The sequence below is a fragment of the Fringilla coelebs genome (assembly GCF_963513975.1).
Source record: "Fringilla coelebs genome assembly, chromosome: 34".
Lineage (NCBI taxonomy): Eukaryota > Metazoa > Chordata > Aves > Passeriformes > Fringillidae > Fringilla > Fringilla coelebs.
The window spans coordinates 241,004-263,360 of NC_140060.1; the positions used below are offsets into that span (position 1 = coordinate 241,004).

General features: G+C 48.6%; 1 gene segment (V, D, J or C); it reads left to right on the plus strand.

The window, feature by feature from the left end:
• The first annotated feature begins 6,967 nt into the window (after window positions 1–6,967).
• On the plus strand, window positions 6,968–20,057 carry LOC311164656 (Ig mu chain C region-like). The segment is given in 5 exons: window positions 6,968–7,034; window positions 9,432–9,716; window positions 11,720–12,040; window positions 18,201–18,524; window positions 19,911–20,057.
• Window positions 20,058–22,357: the final 2,300 nt, after the last annotated feature.

Consider the following 22,357-nt stretch of genomic DNA (forward strand, 5'->3'; position numbering starts at 1 on the left):
CCAGTTAAACCAGTTCAGACCAGTACAGACCAGTTTAGACCAGTCCAAACCAGTTCAGACCAGCTTAGCCCAGTCCAGACCAGTCCAAACCAGTTTAGACCAGTCCAGACCAGTCCAGACCAGTCCAAACCAGTTTAGCCCAGTCCCTGCTCCGTCATTCCCAGCTTAAACCAGTCCAGACCAGTACAGACCAGTTTAGACCAGTCCAGACCAGTCCAGCCCAGTCCCAGCCCCATCATTCCCAGTTTAAACCAGTCCAGACCAGTCCAGCCCAGCTTAAACCAGTCCAAACCAGTCCAGACCAGTCCAAACCAGTCCAGACCAGTCCGGACCAGTTTAGCCCAGTCCCAGCCCCATCATTCCCAGTTTAAACCAGTTTAAACCAGTTTAGACCAGTCCGGACCAGTTTAGCCCAGTCCCAGCTCCATCATTTCCAGCTTAGACCAGTCCAAACCAGTCTGGACCAGTTCAAACCAGTCCGAACCAGTCCGTACCAGTTTAGCCCAGTCCCAGCTCTGTCATTCCCAGTTTAAACCAGTTTAGACCAGTCCAGACCAGTTAAACCAGTTTAGCCCCGTCCCAGCTCCGTCATTCCCAGTTTAGACCAGTCCAGACCAGTCCAGACCAGTCCAGCTTAAACCAGTCTGGACCAGTTCAGACCAGTCCAAACCAGTCCAAACCAGTTCAGACCAGTTCAGCCCAGTCCCAGCTCCATCATTCCCAGTTTAAACCAGTCCAGACCAGTCCAGACCAGTTCAGACCAGTTCAGACCAGCTTAAACCAGTTTAGACCAGTTCAGATCAGTCCAAACCAGTCCAGACCAGTCCAAACCAGTCCAGACCAGTTCAGACCAGCCCAGCCCAGCTTAAACCAGTCTGGACCAGTTTAAACCAGTCCAAACCAGTTCAGACCAGTTTAGCCCAGTCCCTGCTCCGTCATTCCCAGTTTAAACCAGTTCAGACCAGTCCAGACCAGTCCAGCCCAGCTTAAACCAGTTCAGACCAGTCCAGACCAGTTCGGATCAGTTCAGACCAGTCCAGAGCAGCTTAAACCAGTCTGGACCAGTTTAGACCAGTCCAGACCAGTCCAGACCAGTTTAGCCCAGTCCCTGCTCCGTCATTCCCAGTTTAAACCAGTCCAGACCAGTCCAAACCAGTTCAGATCAGTCCAGCCCAGCTTAGACCAGTCCAGACCAGTCCAGACCAGTCCAGACCAGTCGAGACCAGTCCAGACCAGTCCAGACCAGTCCAGACCAGTCCAGACCAGCTTAAACCAGTCCAGCCCAGTCCCAGCTCCGTCATTCCCAGTCCAAACCAGTCCAGACCAGTCCAGCCCAGTCCAGACCAGTGCAAACCAGTTTAGCCCAGTCCCAGCTCCGTCATTCCCAGTTTAAACCAGTCCAGACCAGACCAGACCAGTCCAGACCAGACCAGACCAGTCCCAGCTCCCAAATCCCCCAAAATTCCCCCAAAAAATCCCCAAAAATTTCCCAAAAAATTCCCCAAAATTCCTCCAAAATTTCCCTCAAAATTTTTCCCCAAAATTCCCCCAAATTTTGCCCAAAATTCCCCAAAATTTCCTAAAAAAATTCCCCATAATTCCCCCCAAAAATTCCAAAATTTTCCCCCAAAATTCCCAAAATTTTCCCCCAAAATTCCAAAAATTTTTCCCCAAAATTCCAAAAATTTCCCCAAAAATTCCCCCCAAAAATTCCCCAAAATTCCCAAAATTTTTCCCCCAAATCCCCAAAATTTCCCCCAAAATTTCCCCTAAATTTGGGATTTTTTTTCTCTCTCTCCCCCGCAGGCTCCGCCCCCGGCCGGATCCCGCAGCTCCTGATTGGCTCCCGGCCGGATCCGCTCGTTCCTGATTGGCTCCCGGCCGGATCCCCTCGTTCCTGATTGGCTCCCGGCCGGATCCCGCAGCTCCTGATTGGCTCCCGGCCGGATCCGCTCGTTCCTGATTGGCTGCGGCCCTGGGGGAGGGAAAATTGGGGTGAAAAAGGGGAAAAATGGGGAAAAAAAAATTTGGAATTTTGGGGGATGAAATTTGGGAATTTTTTTGGAAATTTGGAGGGAAAAAATTTGGAATTTTGGGGGAAAATTTCGGAATTTTTGGGGCAAATTTGGGGAAAAAAATTGGAATTTTTGGGGGGAAAATTTGGAATTTTTGGGGAAAAATTTCGAATTTTTTTGGGAAAAATTTGGAATTTTTGGGGAATTTTGGGGTGAGAAATTTGGGGTGAAATGGGGAAAAAATGGGAAAAATTGGGGGAAAAATTGGAATTTTTTTGGGTAAATTTGGGGAAAAAATTTGGAATTTTTGGGGAGGGAAATTTGGGGTGAAATGGGGAAAAATGGGGGGGAAAAATTTGAATTTTTGGGGAATTTTGAGGGGGAAATTTGGGAATTTTTGGGGAAATTTTTGGGAAAAAATTTGAATTTTTTGGAGGGAATTTTGGGAGGGAAAAATTTGGGATAAAATGGCCCAAAAAATTGGAATTTTGGGGAGGAAAATTTGGATAAAATTTGGGATAAATTGGCCCAAAATTGGGGAAAAAAATTGGAATTTTGGGGGGCAAAATTTGGGATAAAATGGCCCAAAAATTGGAATTTTGGGGGAGGAAAATTGGCCCAAAATGGCCCAAAAATGGGGAAAAATTGGAATTTTAGGGAGGAAAAATTTGGGATAAAATGGCCCAAATTTGGGAAAAAATTTGAATTTTTGGGGAGAAAATTTGGGATAAAATGGCCCAAAAATTGGGATTTTGGGGAGGAAAATTTGGGATAAAATGGCCAAAAATTGGGGAAAAAAATGAAATTTTTGGGGAGGAAATTTGGGGGGAAAAGGCCCAAAATTGGGGAAAAAAATTGGAATTTTGGGGGGCAAAATTTGGGATAAAATGGCCAAAAAATTGGGGAAAAAAAATGGAATTTTGGAGCAGAAATTCGGGATAAAATGGCCAAAAATTGGGAAAAAATTGGAATTTTAAGGAGCAGAAATTTGGGATAAAATGGCCCAAAATTGGGGAGGAAAAATGGCCCAAAATTGGGGAAAAAAAATCTCAATTTTGGGGGGCAGAAATTTGGGATAAAATGGCCCAAAAATGGGAATTTTGAGGACGAAAATTGGCCCAAAATTGGGGAAAAAAATGTGAATTTTGGGAAATTTGGGGTAAAAAAGGCACAAAAATGCCCCAAAATTGGGAAATTTGGGGAGGAAAATTTGGGATAAAATGGCCCAAAAATTGGAATTTTGGGGGAAGAAATTTGGGATAAAATGGCCCAAAAATGTCCCAAAAAATGGGAAAATTGGCCCAAAATTGGGGAAAAAATTGAAATTTTGGGGGGCAAAATTTGGGATTAAATGGCAAAAAAAAATTGGAATTTTGGGGAGTGAAAATTGGCCCAAAATTGGGGAAAAAATTGAAATTTGGGGGAGAAAAATTTGGGGATAAAAGGCCAAAAATTGGGAAAAAATTTGGAATTTTTGGGGAGGAAAATTTGGGATAAAATGCCCCAAAAATTGGAATTTTTGGGAGGGAAATTTGGGGTAAAAAAGGCCCAAAAATGACCCCAAAATTGGGAAAATTTGGGCAAAATCCTCCTGAAAATTTAAATTTTTGGCGCAGTTCCGGATTTTGGCCACACGGGGGCGCCCCGGGGCCGCTTTTTGGGGCGGAAAAGGGAAAATTTGGGGGTGGGGGAGGGGAAAAAAGGGGGGCGGGGTTAAAAGGGGGAGGGGCAAAGGGGGGGGAGGGGCGGAGGAAGCGAGGACGGAGCCGGAGAGGGGAAGGTGAGGAGGGGGAGGAAATTTTGGGGGGAAAAAGGGAAAAAATGGGAAAAATGGGGGAAAATTTGGGATTTTTGGGGAGGGGGAATTGGGGGGAAAATGGGGAAAATTTTGGGAATTTTTTGGGGGGAAAAAGGGGAAAAATTGGGGGGAAAATGGGGAAAAAATGGTGAAAAAATGGTGAAAAAATCGGAATTTTGAGAGGGAAAATCGGGTGAAAATTGGGTGAAAATTGGAAAAAATGGGAAAAAATGGGGAGAGGAATTTGGGGGAAAAGGGGAAAATTGGGGAAAATTTGGGAAATTTTTGGGGGGGAAAGGGGGGAAAAATGGGGGAAAAAAGGGGAAAAATGGGGGGAAAATTGAATTTTTGAGAGGGAAATTTGGGGGAGAAAATGGGAAAAAATGGGGGGAAAATTGGGAATTTTTGGGGAGGGGGAATTGGGGAGAAAAGGGAAAATTTGGGGGAAAAAGGGGAAAAAATGGGGAAAAAAATTTGGATTTTTGGGGGGAAAAGGGGGAAAAAATGGGGGAAAAAATTGAATTTTTGAGAGGGAAAATTGGGGTGAAAATGGGAAAAATGGGGGAAAAACGGGGAAAAAATGGGGGAAAATTTGAATTTTTGAGAGGGAAAATTGGGGGGAAAATGGGAAAAAATGGGGGAAAAAATCGGAATTTTGGGGAGGGAAATTTGGGGGGAAAAGGGGAAAAAATGGGGGGAAAATGGGGAAAAAATCGGAATTTTGGGGAGAGGAAATTGGGGGAAAAATGGAAAAAATGGAAAAAAATTTGGGATTTTTTGGGGGGATTTTGGGGGGGAAAAGGGGGAAAATTGGGGGGAAAAAAGTGAAAAAATGTTGAAAAAATCGGAATTTTGGGGTGGAAATTTGGGGGGGAAATGGGAAAAATTGGGGAAAAAACTGGGAATTTTTGGGGGGTGAAAATTTGGGATCTATGGGGCAGGATTGGGATCTATGGGGCAGATTTGGGATCTATGGGGCGGGATTGGATCTATGGGGCAGACCCGGATCTATGGGGCAGGATTGGGATCTATGGGGCAGGATTGGGATCTATGGGGCAGATTTGGGATCTATGGGGCAGGGATTGGGATCTATGGGGCAGACCCGGATCTATGGGGCAGGATTGGGATCTATGGGGCAGGATTGGGATCTATGGGGCAGGATGGGATCTATGGGGCAGGGGGTCCCTAAGCTGTGCTGTAGGGTCCCTATAGAGGAGGGGGATCTATGGGGCAGGGCAGGATCTATGGGGCAGACCCGGATCTATGGGGCAGGATGGGATCTATGGGGCAGACCCGGATCTATGGGGCAGGACGGGATCTATGGGGCAGGACGGGATCTATGGGGCAGGGGGTCCCCAAGCTGTGCTGTAGGGTCCCTATAGAGTAGGGAGGGGGGGCACTATGGGGCAGGGGGTCCGTATAGGGCTGGGGGATCTATGGGGCAGGATTGGGATCTATGGGGCAGGACGGGATCTATGGGGCAGGATTGGGATCTATGGGGAAGGACACGAATCTATGGGGCAGGACGGGATCTATGGGGCAGGACGGGATCTATGGGGTGGGATTGGGATCTATGGGGCAGACCCGGATCTATGGGGCAGACCCGGATCTATGGGGCAGGACGGGATTTATGAGGCAGGAGGGGATCTATGGGGCACAGGATCTATGGGGCAGGATGGGATCTATGGGGTAGACCCGGATCTATGGGGCAGGATTGGGATCTATGGGGCAGGATGGGATCTATGGGGTGGGATTGGGATCTATGGGGCAGGGATCGATCTATGGGGCAGGGAATGGGATCTATGGGGCACAGGATCTATGGGGCTGGACGGGATCTATGGGGCAGGATGGGATCTATGGGGTAGGGTTGGGATCTATGGGGCAGGACGGGATCTATGGGGCAGGATTGGGATCTGTGGGGCAGGATGGGATCTATGGGGTAGGGTTGGGATCTATGGGGCAGGACGGGATCTATGGGGCAGGATTGGGATCTGTGGGGCAGGATGGGATCTATGGGGCAGGATTGGATCTATGGGGCAGGACGGGATCTATGGGGCAGGGTGGGATCTATGGGGCAGGGTGGGATCTATGGGGCAGGATGGGATCTATGGGGCAGGGATCGATCTATGGGGCAGACCTGGATCTATGGGGCAGGATTGGGATCTATGGGGCAGGAGGTCCCTAAGCTGTACTGTAGGGTCCCTATAGTGTAGGGGATCTATGGGGCAGGATTGGGATCTATGGGGCAGGCGGATCTATGGGGCAGGGGGTCCCCAAGCTGTGCTGTAGGGTCCCTATAGAGTAGGGGATCTATGGGGCACAGGATCTATGGGGCCGGGGGGGTTCGCTATGGGGCAGGGGTTCCTGTAGGGCTGGGGGTGCCTAAACTGTTCCTATAGGGCAGGGGATCTATGGGGCAGGACAGGATCTATGGGGCAGATTTGGGATCTATGGGGTGGGGATTGATCTATGAGGCTGGGATTGGGGTTTTGGGGTCGGTTATGGGGCGGGATTTGGGGTTTGGGGGGATCTATGGGGCAGGATGGGATCTATGGGGCAGGATGGGATCTATGGGGCAGGGGGTGCCTAAGCTGTACTGTAGGGTCCCTATAGTGTAGGGGGATCTATGGGGCAGTCGGATCTGTGGGGCAGGACGGGATCTATGGGGCAGGACGGGATCTATGGGGTGGGATTGGGATCTATGGGGCAGGACGGGATCTATGGGGCAGGGGGTCCTTAAGCTGTACTGTAGGGTCCCTATAGAGTAGGGGGGGGTCGCTATGGGGCAGGGGGTCCCTATAGGGCTGGGGGATCTATGGGGCGGGATGGAATCTATGGGGCAGGACGGGATCTATGGGGCAGGACGGGATCTATGGGGCAGGGGATCCCTAAGCTGTACTGTAGGGTCCCTATAGAGGAGGGGATCTATGGGGCAGGGATTGGGATCTATGGGGCAGGATGGGATCTATGGGGCAGACCCAGATCTATGGGGCAGGACAGGATCTATGGGGCAGGGGGTGCCTGAGCTGTACTGTAGGGTCCCTATAGAGTAGGGGGATCTATGGGGCAGGGGGTCCCTATAGGGCTGGGGGATCTATGGGGCAGGATGGAATCTATGGGGCAGGATTGGGATCTATGGGGCAGACCCGGATCTATGGGGCAGACCCGGATCTATGGGGCACGGTTGGGATCTATGGGGCAGGGCATGCCTAAGCTGTACTGTAGGGTCCCTATAGAGTAGGGGATCTATGGGGCAGGATGGGATCTATGGGGCAGCATTGGGATCTATGGGGCAGGATGGGATCTATGGGGCAGCATTGGGATCTATGGGGCAGGATGGGATCTATGGGGCAGGATTGGGATCTATGGGGCAGACCCGGATCTATGGGGCAGGACGGGATCTATGGGTCAGGGGATGCCAAAGCTGTACTGTAGGGTCCCTATAGAGTAGGGGGATCTATGGGGCACAGGATCTATGGGGCCGGGGGGGTTCGCTATGGGGCAGGGGTTCCTGTAGGGCTGGGGGTGCCTAAACTGCTCCTATAGGGCAGGGGATCTATGGGGCAGGATGGGATCTATGGGGCAGGACGGGATCTATGGGGCAGACCCGGATCTATGGGGCAGGATGGGATCTATGGGGCTGGGGGGGTTCGCTATGGGGCAGGGGTTCCTGTAGGGCTGGGGGTGCCTAAACTGCTCCTATAGGGCAGGGGATCTATGGGGCAGGATGGGATCTATAGGGCAGGATGGGATCTATGGGGGAGGGTTGGGATCTATGGGGCAGGAGGGGATCTATGGGGCAGGGAGGTCGTTCTAGAATTTTCTATGGGTCCTAAGAGCCCCCTCGAGGATTTTCTATGGGGCAGGATTTGGGATCTATGGGGCAGATTTGGGATCAATGGGGCAGTAGAGCCCCTATAGGATTTTCGGGGGGGGGATGGGATCTATGGGGTGGATCTATGGGGCAGGATTGGATCTATGGGGCAGGATTGGATCTATGGGTCAGACCAAGATCTATGGGGCAGACTCGGATCTATGGGGTACACCCGGATCTATGGGGCAGATTTGGGATCTATGGGGCAGACCCGGATCTATGGGGCAGGACCGGATCTATGGGGCAGACCCAGATCTATGGGGCAGACCCGAATCTATGGGGCAGACCCGGATCTATGGGGCAGGACAGAATCTATGGGGCAGATTTGGGATCTATGGGGCAGGACGGGATCTATGGGGCAGGATGGGATCTATGGGGCAGACCCGGATCTATGGGGCAGACCCGGATCTATGGGGCAGGACGGGATCTATGGGGCAGATTCGGGATCTATGGGGCAGAACAGAATCTATGGGGCAGATTCGGGATCTATGGGGCAGGACGGGATCTATGGGCAGGATGGGATCTATGGGGCAGACCCGGATCTATGGGGCAGGACGGGATCTATGGGGCAGACCCGGATCTATGGGGCAGGACGGGATCTATGGGGCAGGACCGGATCTATGGGGCAGACCCGGATCTATGGGGCAGGACGGGATCTATGGGGCAGATTTGGGATCTATGGGGCAGACCCGGATCTATGGGGCAGACCCGGATCTATGGGGCGGGACGGGATCTGTGGGGCAGACCCGGATCTATGGGGCAGACCCGGATCTATGGGGCAGGATGGGATCTATGGGGCAGGACAGGATCTATGGGGCAGACCCAGATCTATGGGGCAGGCCCGGATCTATGGGGCAGAATTGGATCCATGGGGCAGACCCAGATCTATGGGGCAGACCCGGATCTATGGGGCAGACCCGGATCTATGGGGCAGACCCGGATCTATGGGGCAGGACAGAATCTATGGGGCAGACCCGGATCTATGGGGCAGGATTGAATCTATGGGGCAGACCCGGATCTATGGGGCAGGATTGAATCTATGGGGCAGGACAGAATCTATGGGGCAGACCCGGATCTATGGGTCAGAGCCAGATCTATGGGGCAGGACGGGATCTATGGGGCAGGATGGGATCTATGGGGCAGACCCGGATCTATGGGGCAGACCCGGATCTATGGGGCAGGACGGGATCTATGGGGCAGGATCGGATTCTATAGGTCCGGACAGGATCTATGGGGCAGACCCGGATCTATGGGGCAGGATTGAATCTATGGGGCAGAACGGGATCTATGGGGCAGACCCAGATCTATGGGGCAGGACGGGATCTATGGGGCAGACCCGGATCTATGGGGCAGAAAAGAATCTATGGGGCAGACCCGAATCTATGGGGCAGACCCGGATCTATGGGTCAGAGCCAGATCTATGGGGCAGACCCGGATCTATGGGACAGAACAGAATCTATGGGGCAGGATTGGATCTATGGGGCAGACCCCGATCCATGGGGCAGACCCGGATCTATGGGGCAGAACAGAATCTATGGGGCAGGACAGAATCTATGGGGCAGGATTGGGATCTATGGGGCAGGATTGAATCTATGGGGCAGAACAGAATCTATGGGGCAGAACAGAATCTATGGGGCAGATTCGGGATCTATGGGGCAGAACCTCCCCTCCAGGATCCCCCTTCTTCCTTAAACCCCTCCCCCACCTCTAACCCCGCCCCTTTTTTCTTTTCCCCACCCCCCAGCCCGCCCCACCCCTCCCTCCCTCTTCCCATTGGCCACCTGCTCCGCCGGCTCCTCCCCCCTCCCCGCCATTGGCTGTTTGGCTTCCGGCTTCATCCCCGCCCCCGTCGCCTTCAGCTGGAGCCCCGCCCCCTCCTCGCCCGGCCCCGCCCCCATCCCGCAGGTCCGCGGCCAATCAGGGCTCTTCAAGGCCGGAAGTCGGATCCTGGCGCCGGAAGGTTCCGGAAGCTTCACCTGCACCGCCCGGCACGAGGCCACCGGCACCACCCGCAGCCTCCAGGTCAAAGGTCAGACAAGGGGGCGTGGCCTATGGGGGCGGGGCTTAAAGGTGGGCGGGGTTTAGGGGTGGAGGGGGCGGGGCTTTGGGGGATCTTCCGGTTGGGTTTTGGGGTCTCGGATTGACCAAATTTGGGGATTTTGGGGTTTTGAAGATCCTCCAGTGGCCCCGCCCCCTCCCCGGGCCGACCAATCAGGCGGCGGCGTCGCCGTAAGCTCCGCCCCCGCCACGCCCACCGAGCTCTACACCTCAGGTAGGTCCCGGCCCCCCCAAACTCATAAATATGCAAATGAGATGGGGAAAGGGGGAGGAGCCTACGTAACGTTCGACTCCGGGCGTCTCCGTAGGCTCCGCCCCTTCTGGGCGTGTCCTCACCGGCCCCGCCTCCGGTCCAGGTAAGGTCCCAAAATCCCCAAAATTTCACCCAAAAAAATTCGCCAGATTCTCCAAAATTTGAGGTTTTCAACCCAAAATTTTTGGGGTTTTTTAATGAAAATTTTGGGGTTTTTTAATGAAAATTTTTGGGGTTTTTTAGAAATTTTTGGGGTTTTTTACCAAAATTTTTTTGGGTTTTTTCCCGAAATTTTGGGGGTTTTTTCTGAATTTTTTTTTGGTTTTTTTTCTGTATATTTTTGGGGTTTTTTTCCCCAAAATTTTTGGGATTTTACTGAAAATTTTGGGGTTTTTTCCGAATTTTTTGGGGTTTTTTCCCCTAAAATTTTTGGGGTTTTTTTCAAAATTTGGGGGGTTTTTTCCTGAAATTTTTTTGGTTTTTTCCCAAAATTTTTGGAGTTTTTTAATGAAATTTTTTTGGATTTTTTTCCAAAAATTTTGGGGGGTTTTTGCCTCAAAATTTTGAGGTTTTTTTCTGAAATTTTTTTCGGTTTTTATTCTGAAATTTTGGGGGTTTTTTTCTGAATATTTTTGGGTTTTTTCCCGAATTTTTTGGGGACATTTTCTGGAATTTTTTTGGTTTTCATTCTGAAATTTTTGGGTTTTTTTCCCCAGAATTTTTTGGGGTTTTTAAATGATTGTTTTTGGGTTTTTTTCTGAATTTTTGGGGGGTTTTTTCCCGAAATTTTTTTGGTTTTTATTCCGATTGTTTGGGGTTTTTTTCCCACAAATTTTTGGGGTTTTTTTCCCCAACATTCTTGGGATTTTTTTCTGCAATTTTAATGGGTTTTTTACAAAAATTTTTCGGGGTTTTATTCGAAATTTCTTGGGGGTTTTTCCCGAATTTTTTTTGTTTTCATTCTGAAATTTTTTGGGTTTTTTCCTGAAATTTTTTGGGATTTTTTCTGAAATTTTTTGGGTTTTTATTCTGAAATTTTTGGGGTTTTTAAATGAATTTTTGGGCTTTTTTTCTGAATTTTTGGGGTTTTTTTTCCCGAAATTTTTTTGGTTTTTTGAATGAATTTTTTGGGGTTTTTTTTTCCTAAAATTTTTGGGTTTTTTCCCGAAACTTTTGGGATTTTTTAATGAATTTTTTGGTGTTTTTTTTTTTTCCTAATTTTTTTTGAGTATTTTTCTGAAAATTTTTGGGTTTTTTTCCCCAAAAGTTTTTGGGGTTTTTATTTCCAAAATTTTTGGGGTTTTTTTAGGAATTTTTTTGGGGTTTTTTCTGAATTTTTAAGGATTTTTTTCTGGAAAGTTTTTGGGGCTATTTCCCGAAATTTTTTTTGGTTTTTATGATTTTTTTGGGTTTTTTTTCTGAAATTTTTTGTGGTGTTTTTCCCAAAACTTTTGGGATTTTTAAATGAATTTTTTAGGTTTTTTCCCCAAAATTTTGGATTTTTTCCCCCGAAATTTTCTAGAGATTTCCCCCCAAAATTTCCGACCTTCCCCCCACCCTCAAAACCCCCAAATTTTGGGTTTTTCCCCCCAAGATTTCCGACCTTCTCCACCTTTGACCTCTCCCACCTCGACCGCCGCCCCAGGTAGGCCAAGCCCCGCCCACATCCCAAACCCCACCCCCTTCTATGACATCACCATGACGTCACCACCCCCCCACAGGTGACACCCGCAAGCCCCGCCCCCCCGTGGTCGAAGTCTTCCAATCCTGCCCCTCCCCCGACGCCGTCGAGCTCCTCTGCCTCATCACCGACTTCGCCCCGCCCACTTTCACCCTCGATTGGCTGATGGACGGCGAGCCCCTCCCACCCGGCCACGCCCACACCGAGGAGGCCACGCCCGGCCACGCCCCCGGAACCTTCCGGGCCGTTTCCCGCCTCAACGTCTCGGCCGCCGATTGGAGGGAGCGCGAGAGCTTCGCCTGCCGCGTCGGCCACGCCCCTTCCGGCACCCGGCGGGAGGCGCCCGTGGGGCGGTGCCAGCGTGAGTGGGGGCGGGGCTTGGGGGGGCGGGGCCTTCCGGTGGGGTTTGGGGTCTTCCAGTTGGGTTTTGGGGTCTTGGATTGACCAAATTTTGGAGTTTTGGGGTCTTTGAGGTCTTCCAGTTGGGTTTGGGGTCTTCCAGTTGGGTTTGGGGTCTTCCAGTTGGGTTTGGGGTCTTCCAGTTGACCCCAAGTTGGGTTTTGGGGTCTTCGGTTGAGTTTTGGGGTCTTTGGGATCTTCCAGTTGGGTTTGGGGTCTTCCAGTTGGGTTTTGGGGTCTTTGAGATCCTCCAATTGGGTTTGGGATCTTCCAGTTGACCCCAAGTTGAGTTTTGGGGTCTTCAAGATCCTCCAGTTGGGTTTGGGGTCTTCCAGTTGAGTTTTGGGGTCTTGGGTTGAAGCCAAGTTGGGTTTTGGGGTCTTGGGTTGGGTTTGGGCTCTTCCAGTTGGGTTTGGGGTCTTCCGGTTGGGTTTGGGATCTTCCAGTTGGATTTTGGGTCTTGGATTGACCAAATTTTGGAGTTTTGGGGTCTTTGAGATGCTCCAGTTGGGTTTGGGGTCTTCCAGTTGACCCCAAGTTGGGTTTTGGGGTCTTCGGTTGGGTTTGGGATCTTCCAGTTGGGTTTGGGGTCTTTGAGATCTTCCAGTTGGGTTTGGGGTCTTCCAGTTGGGTTTGGGGTCTTCCAGTTGGGTTTGGGGTCTTCCAGTTGGGTTTTGGGGTCTTCAAGATCTTCCAGTTGGGTTTGGGATCTTCCAGTTGGGTTTTGGGGTCTTTGAGGTCTTCCAGTTGGGTTTTGGGGTCTTCCAGTTGGGTTTGGGGTCTTCCAGTTGGGTTTGGGCTCTTCCAGTTGGGTTTGGGGGTCTTTGAGATCCTCCAGTTGGGTTTTGGGTCTTCCAGTTGGGTTTGGGGTCTTCCAGTTGGGTTTGGGATCTTCCAGTTGGGTTTGGGGTCTTCAAGATCCTCCAGTTGGGTTTGGGATCTTCCAGTTGACCCCAAGTTGGGTTTTGGGGTCTTCGGTTGGGTTTTGGGATCTTCCAGTTGGGTTTTGGGGTCTTGGATTGACCAAATTTTGGAGTTTTGGGGTCTTTGAGATGCTCCAGTTGGGTTTTGGGGTCTTCAAGATCCTCCAGTTGGGTTTGGGATCTTCCAGTTGACCCCAAGTTGGGTTTTGGGGTCTTTGAGATCCTCCAGTTGGGTTTGGGATCTTCCAGTTGGGTTTGGGGTCTTGGATTGACCAAATAATGGAGTTTTGGGGTCTTTGAGATCCTCCAGTTGAGTTTTGGGATCTTCCAGTTGGGTTTGGGGTCTTCAAGATCTTCCAGTTGGGTTTGGGATCTTCCAGTTGGGTTTTGGGATCTTCCAGTTGGGTTTTGGGGTCTTTGAGATGCTCCAGTTGGGTTTGGGATCTTCCAGTTGAGTTTTGGGGTCTTTGGGATCTTCCAGTTGAGTTTTGGGGTCTTCCAGTTGGGTTTTGGGGTCTTCGAGATCCTCCAGTTGGGTTTTGGGGTCTTTGAGATGCTCCAGTTGGGTTTGGGGTCTTCCAGTTGAGTTTTGGGGTCTTTGGTTGACCCCAAGTTGAGTTTTGGGGTCTTTGAGATCCTCCAGTTGGGTTTGGGGTCTTCAAGATCCTCCAGTTGGGTTTGGGGTCTTCCAGTTGGGTTTTGGGGTCTTCAGTTGACCCCAAGTTGAGTTTTGGGGTCTTTGAGGTCTTCCAGTTGGGTTTGGGATCTTCCAGTTGGGTTTTGGGGTCTTCCAGTTGGGTTTTGGGTCTTCCAGTTGACTCCAAGTTGGGTTTTGGGGTCTTCGGTTGGGTTTTGGGGTCTTCGGTTGGGTTTGGGATCTTCCAGTTGGGTTTGGGGGTCTTTGGGATCTTCCAGTTGGGTTTTGGGTCTTCCAGTTGACCCCAAGTTGGGTTTTGGGGTCTTCCAGTTGGATTTGGGGTCTTCAGTTGAGTTTGGGATCTTCCAGTTGAGTTTGGGGTCTTCCAGTTGGGTTTGGGGGTCTTGGTTTGACCCCAAGTTGGGTTTTGGGGTCTTCGGTTGAGTTTTGGGGTCTTCAAGATCCTCCAGTTGGGTTTGGGGTCTTCCAGTTGGGTTTTGGGGTCTTTGAGATCCTCCAGTTGGGTTTTGGGGTCTTCCAGTTGACCCCAAGTTGGGTTTTGGGGTCTTCGAGATCTTCCAGTTGGGTTTGGGGTCTTCCAGTTGAGTTTTGGGATCTTCCAGTTGAGTTTTGGGGTCTTCCAGTTGGGTTTGGGGTCTTCGAGATGCTCCAGTTGAGTTTTGGGGTCTTCCAGTTGACCCCAAGTTGAGTTTTGGGGTCTTCGGTTGGGCTTGGGGTCTTCCAGTTGAGTTTTGGGGTCTTGGATTGACCAAATTTTGGGGTTTTGGGGTCTTTGAGATCCTCCAGTTGGGTTTGGGATCTTCCAGTTGAGTTTTGGGGTCTTGGGTTGAGTTTTGGGGTTTTTGAGATGCTCCAGTTGGGTTTGGGGTCTTCAAGATCCTCCAGTTGGGTTTGGGGTCTTCCAGTTGGGTTTGTGATCTTCCAGTTGAGTTTTGGGGTCTACGAGATCCTCCAGTTGGGTTTGGGGTCTTCAATTGACCCCAAGTTGGGTTTTGGGGTCTTCAAGATCCTCCAGTTGGGTTTGGGTTCTTCCAGTTGGGTTTTGGGGTCTTTGAGATCCTCCAGTTGGGTTTTGGGGTCTTCCAGTTGGGTTTGGGGTCTTCCAGTTGGGTTTTGGGATCTTCCAGTTGGGTTTTGGGGTCTTTGAGATGCTCCAGTTGGGTTTGGGATCTTCCAGTTGGGTTTTGGGATCTTCCAGTTGGGTTTGGGGTCTTCCAGTTGGGTTTGGGATCTTCCAGTTGGGTTTTGGGGTCTTTGAGATCTTCCAGTTGGGTTTGGGATCTTCCAGTTGGGTTTTGGGGTCTTTGAGATCTTCCAGTTGAGTTTGGGGTCTTCCAGTTGGGTTTGGGGTCTTCCAGTTGGGTTTGGGGTCTTCCAGTTGAGTTTTGGGGTCTTGGGTTGAACCCAAGTTGAGTTTTGGGGTCTTTGAGACCTTCCAGTTGGGTTTGGGATCTTCCAGTTGAGTTTTGGGGTCTTCAAGATCCTCCAGTTGAGTTTTGGGGTCTTGGGTTGGGTTTTGGGGTCTTTGAGATGCTCCAGTTGGGTTTGGGATCTTCCAGTTGGGTTTTGGGGTCTTGAATTGACCAAATTTTGGAGTTTTGGGGTCTTTGAGATGCTCCACTTGGGTTTGGGGTCTTTGAGATCCTCCAGTTGAGTTTGGGGTCTTCCAGTTGGGTTTGGGATCTTCCAGTTGGGTTTGGGATCTTCCAGTTGGGTTTGGGATCTTCCAGTTGGGTTTGGGGTCTTTGAGATCTTCCAGTTGGGTTTGGGCTCTTCCAGTTGGGTTTAGGATCTTCCAGTTGACCCCAAGTTGGGTTTTGGGGTCTTCGGTTGAGTTTTGGGGTCTTCCAGTTGGGTTTGGGGTCTTTGAGATCCTCCAGTTGGGTTTTGGGTCTTCCAGTTGGGTTTTGGGGTCTTTGGTTGACCCCAAGTTGGGTTTTGGGGTCTTTAACCCAACCCAACTAAACCCAACCCAACCCAACCCAACTCAACGCAACCCAATCAACTCAACCCAACCCAACCCAACCCAACCCAACCCAACCCAACCCAACTCAACCCAACTCAACTCAACCCAATGAATTCAACTCAACCCAACTCAACCCAATCAACTCAACCCAACCCAACCCAACCCAACCCAACCCAACCCAACCCAACTCAACCCAATGAATTCAACTCAACCCAACTCAACCCAACTCAACTCAACCCAACCCAACCCAACCCAATCAACTCAACTCAATTCAATCCAACCCAACCCAACCCAACCCAACTCAAGTCAATCAACCCAACTCAACTCAACCCAACCCAACTTTTGAGGTTCTCCAAGACCCCAAACTCAACCCAACTCAATGAACTCAACCCAACCAACTCAACCCAACTCAACTCAACTCAATGAATTCAACCCAACCCAACCCAACTCAACCCAACCCAACCCAATGAACTCAACCCAACTCAACTCAATGCAACTCAATCAACTCAACTCAACCCAACCCAACCCAACCCAACTTTTGAGGTTCTCCAAGACCCCCAACCCAACCCAACCCAATCAACTCAACCCAACCCAACTCAAACTCAACTTTTGAGGTTCTCCAGGGGTTTTCACTCAACCCAACCCAACCCAACTCAACCCAGCTCAACCCAAGTCAATCAACTCAATCCAACTCAACTCAACTCAACCCAACCCAACTCAACCCAACCCAACTCAACTCAATGAACTCAACCCAACTCAGCTCAACCCAACTCAATGAACTCAACCCAACCCAACCCAACCCAATGAACTCAACTCAACCCAACCCAACCCAACTCAACCCAACCCAACCCAACTCAACCCAACCCAACCCAACCCAACTCAACTCAACCCAACCCAACTCAACCCAACCCAACCCAACCCAATCAACCCAACCCAACCCAACCCAACCCAACTCAACTCAACCCAACTCAACCCAACCCAACCCAACCCAACTCACCCCAAACTCAACCTTGAGGTTCTCCAAGACCCCAAACCCAACCCAACCCAACCCAAACTCAACTTTTGACTCTTCCAACCATTTTTTCCTCTTTCTTCAGCCGCCACCTCGTCGCCCATCTCCGTCTTCGCCCTTCCCCCCTCCCCCTCCGACCTCTACATCTCCCAGACCCCCAAACCCAACCCAACCCAACCCAACTCAACCCAACCCAACCCAACTCAACTCAACCCAACCCAACCCAATGAACTCAACTCAACCCAACCCAACTCAATCAACTCAACCCAACTCAACGCAACTCAACCCAACCCAACCCAACCCAACCCAACCCAATGAATTCAACCCAATCAACCCAACTCAACCCAACCCAACTCAAACTCAACTTTTGAGGTTCTCCAAGACCCCAAACTCAACCCAACCCAACTCAAACTCAACTTTTGAGGTTCTCCAGGGCTTTTCACTCAACCCAACCCAACTTTTGAGCATCTCCAACCCTTCCAACCCAACGTTTTACATTTTTCTCTCCTCTCCAGCCGCCACCTTCGTCGCCCATCTCCGTCTTCGCCCTTCCCCCCTCCCCCTCCGACCTCTACATCTCCCAGACCCCCAAACCCAACCCAACCCAACCCAACCCAACCCAACCCAACTCAACGCAACTCAATCAACCCAACTCAACTCAACCCAACCCAACCCAACTCAACCCAACCCAACCCAACCCAATTCAACCCAACCCAACCCAACTCAATCAACCCAACCCAACCCAACTCAAGCCAACCCAACCCAATTCAACCCAACCCAACCCAACTCAATCAACCCAACCCAACCCAACTCAAGCCAACCCAACCCAACTCAACTCAAGTCAATCAACCCAACCCAACTCAACCCAACTTTTGAGGTTCTCCAAGACCCCAAACTCAACCCAACCCAACTCAAACTCAACTCAACTCAATGCAATCAATTCAACCCAACCCAACCCAACTCAACCCAACCCAATGAATTCAACCCAACCCAACTCAACTCAACTCAACTCAACTCAACCCAACCCAACTCAACCCAACTCAACCCAACCCAACTCAACCCAACCCAACCCAACCCAACTCAACCCAACCCAACTCAACCCAACCCAACTCAACTCAACCCAACCCAACCCAACCCAACTCAACCCAACTCAATCAATTCAACTCAACCCAACTCAACTCAACCCAACTCAAACCAACCCAACTCAACTCAAATTCAACTTTTGAGGTTCTACAAGACCCCAGACTCAACCCAACCCAACCCTACTCAACTCAATTCAACCCAACTCAACCCAACTCAACCCAACCCAACTCAACCCAACTCAACCCAACCCAACTCAACCCAACCCAACTCAACACAACCCAACTCAACTCAACCCAACCCAACTCAACTCAACCCAACCCAACTCAACTCAACCCAACCCAACTCAACTCAACTCAACCCAACCCAACCCAACCCAACCCAACTCAACCCAACCAATTCAACCCAACTCAACCCAACTCAACCCAACCCAACCCAAACTCAACTTTTGACTCTTCCAACCATTTTTTCTCTCCTCCCCAGCCGCCGCCTCGTCGCCCATCTCCGTCTTCGCCCTTCCCCCCTCCCCCTCTGACCTCTACATCTCCCAGACCCCCAAACTTCTCTGCCTGGTCACCAACCTGCCCAGCGACGACGGCCTGGAGGTCACCTGGAGCCGCCCCGGGGGCGGGGACCTGGGCCGGCCCCTCCCCCTCCGCGTCACCTCCAACTTCAACGGGACCCTGACGGCCGCCAGCGAGCTGTCAATCAACGCCGAGGCCTGGGAGGGCGGGGCCACCTTCGTCTGCCGGGTGGGGCACGCCGAGCTGCCGGCGCTGATCGAGAGGAAGGTGGAGAGGAGGCAAGGTAAGGGTTAAAAAAAATTGCACCAAGTTTTGGGGTTTTTTTTTGCATTTTTTTCTGATTTTTTCCCGATTTTTTTCTGATTTTTTTCTGATTTTTTTCTGATTTTTTTCTGATTTTTTTCTGATTTTTTCCCGATTTTTTTCCAATTTTTCCCGATTTTTTTCCTAATTTTTCCCCAATTTTTTCCCGATTTTTTCTGATTTTTTTCTGATTTTTTTCCGATTTTTTCCCTGATTTTTCCCCAATTTTTTCTGATTTTTCCCTGATTTTTTCCAATTTTTTCCGATTTTTTCTGATTTTTTTCTGATTTTTTTCTCATTTTTTTCTGATTTTTTTCTGATTTTTTTCTGATTTTTTCCCGATTTTTTCTCCAATTTTTTGCCCATTATTCCTCCATCTTTTGCCATTTTCCCCCAATTTTTCCACATTTTTCCCCCAATTTTTCCTGATTTCCCCCCAATTTTTCCCCATTTTTCCCACATTTTTCCTTTATTTTTTACCATTTTTACCCCAATTTTTGCTAATCTTTTCCCCAATTTTTCCCCATTTTTTACCCAATTTTTTCCCAATTTTTCCTCCATTTTTTCCCCATTTTTCTCCCATTTTTCTCCATTTTCCCCCAATTTTTCACCATTTTTCCTCCATTTTTCCCCCATTTTTTCCCCATTTTTTCCCCAATTTTTCCTCCAATTTTTACCCATTTTTCCCCTAATTTTCTCCATTTTTTGCCATTTTCCCCCCAATTTTTCCCCATTTTTCTCCCATTTTTTCTCCATTTTTTGCCATTTTTCCCCCATTTTTTCCCCATTTTTCTACCATTTTTTGCCAATTTTTTCCCCATTTTTTGCCATTTTTCACCATTTTTTCCCCATTTTTCCCCCAATTTTCACCATTTTTTCCCCATTTTCCCTCCAATTTTTCCCCATTTTTCTCCAATTTTTCCTCCATTTTTCACCCATTTTTTACCCATTTTTTACCCAATTTTTACCCAAATTTTCCCCTTTTCCCCCCAATTTTTCCCCATTTTTCCCCAATTTTTCTCCCATTTTTCCCTATTTTTTTACCATTTTCCCCCCAATTTTTCTCCCATTTTCCCCCCAATTTTCCCCATTTTTAACCCAATTTTCCCCCAATTTTTCCCCAATTTTTCTCCATTTTTTGCCATTTTTCCCACAAATTTCCCCCAATTTTTCCCCATTTCCCCCCAATTTTCCCCAAATTTCCCCAAATTTTCCCGAAAATTTTCCCCAATTTTTCCCTCCATTAATTCCATTTTTCTCTCATTTTTCAGCCATTTTTCACCCGATTTTCGTCAAATTTTCGCCATTTTTCACCCAATTTTCACCAAAAAAAATCTAATTTTACCAAAATTTCTCTTTTTCACAGGAAAACGTTTCCCACCCTCGGTGTTCCTCTTCCCTCCCCCACCTGAAGAAATCTCCTCCTCCCTCCCCACCCTCTCCCTCACCTGCCTCGCCCGCGGCTTCTTCCCGGACTCGCTGCACCTGCGCTAGCAATTTGCCCAAAATCCCCGAATTTCGCCCCAAAATCCCACCCCAAATTCCCCCAAATTTTACCCCAAATTTCCTCATTTTTTTCCCGTTTTTCCCCCAAATTTTCCCGTTTTTCCCCCAATTTTCTTCCGTTTTTTCCCCCATTTTTTTTTCCTTTTTTCGGCCGTTTTTTCACCGTTTTTAACCAGATTTTCGTCAAATTTTCACCAAATTTTCTCCAAATTTTCACCAAATTTCCTCAAACTTTCCTGAAATTTTTTCCCCATTTTCCCCCAACTTTTCCTTATTTTCCCCCATTTTTCCCTCAATTATTTCCCATTTTTCACCCAATTTTCACCCGATTTTCACCCAATTTTCCTCAAATTTTCGCCATTTTTGGCCCAATTTTCACCAAATTTCCTCCAAAATTTCCCCAATTTTTCCCCTTTTTACCCCAAATCTCCTCCTGTCTTTCCCTCCATTAATCCCCATTTTTCTCCCATTTTTTGCCATTTTTTTCTCATTTTTCACCCGATTTTCCTCAAATTTTCACCATTTTCCCCCAAATTTTCACCAAATTCCCCCAAATTTTCCCCAAATTTTCCCGAAAATTTTCCCAATTTTTCCCTCTAATAATTCCATTTTTCTCTCATTTTTCAGCCATTTTTCACCCGATTTTCGTCAAATTTTCGCCATTTTTCACCCAATTTTCACCAAAAATTAACATTTTTCCCATTTTTTGTCTTTTTCACAGGAAAACGCTTCCCACCCTCGGTGTTTCTCTTCCCTCCCCCACCTGAAGAAATCTCCTCCTCCCTCCCCACCCTCTCCCTCACCTGCCTCGCCCGCGGCTTCTTCCCGGACTCTCTGCACCTGCGCTGGCAATTTGCCCAAAATCCCCCAATTTCACCCCAAAATCCCACCCCAAATTACCCCAAATTTCCCCCAAATTTCCTCATTTTTTTTTCTATTTTTCCCCCAAATTTTCCCGTTTTTCCCCAAAATTTTCTTCCATTTTTTCCCCATTTTTTTCCTTTTTTCGGCCGTTTTTTCGCCGTTTTTCACCCGATTTTCGTCAAATTTTCACCCGATTTTCGTCAAATTTTCACCAAATTTCCCCAAACTTTCCTGAAATTTTTTCCCCATTTTCCCCCAACTTTTCCCCATTTTTCCCCATTTTCCCCTCATTTTTCACCCGATTTTTGTCAAATTTTCACCATTTTTTCCCCGATTTTCACCAAATTTTCACCAAATTCCCCCAAATTTTCCTGAAAGTTTTTCCCCATTTTACCCCAAATTTCCTCCCTTTTTCCCCTCCAATAATTCCATTTTTTCTCCCATTTTTTGCCATTTTTTTCTCATTTTTCACCCGATTTTCACCCGATTTTCGTCGAATTTTCACCCAATTTTCACCATTTCTCACCCAATTTTCACCAAATTTCCCCCAAATTTTCCCCATTTTTCCCTCCAATAATTCCATTTTTCCCTCATTTTTCAGCCATTTTTCACCCGATTTTCGTCAAATTGTCGCCATTTTTCACCCGATTTTCGCCCAATTTTCACCAAAAATCCTAATTTAACCAAATTTTCTCTTTCTTACAGGAAAACGTTTCCCACCCTCGGTGTTTCTCTTCCCTCCCCCACCTGAAGAAATCTCCTCCTCCCTCCCCACCCTCTCCCTCACCTGCCTCGCCCGCGGCTTCTTCCCGGACTCCCTGGACCTTCGCTGGCAATTTGCCCAAAATCCCCGAATTTCACCCCAAAATCCCACCCCAAATTACCCCAAATTTCCTCTTTTTTTTTCCCGTTTTTCCCCCAAATTTTCCCTTTTTTCCCCCAATTTTCTTCCGTTTTTTCCCCATTTTTTTCCTTTTTTCGGCCGTTTTTTCACCGTTTTTCACCCAATTTTCGTCAAATTTTCACCAAATTTTCATCAATTTTTCACCAAATTTTCACCAAATTTCCCCAAACTTTCCTGAAATTTTTTCCCCATTTTCCCCCAACTTCTCCCCATTTTTCCCCATTTTTCCCCAATTTTCACCCATTTTACTCCCAATTTTCGTCAAATTTTCGCCATTTTTCACCCGATTTTCGTCCGATTTTCACCAAATTTCCTCCAAAATTTTCCCCAATTTTTCTCCTTTTTACCCCAAATCTCCTCCTGTCTTTCCCTCCATTAATCCCCATTTTTTTTCTATTTTCTCCCATTTTTCTCTCATTTTTCACCCATTTTTCACCCAATTTTCACCAAATTTTCGTCAAATTTTCACCAAATTTTCACCAAATTTCCCCAAATTTTCCCCAAACTTTTTCCCAATTTCCCCCCAATTTTCCCCCAAA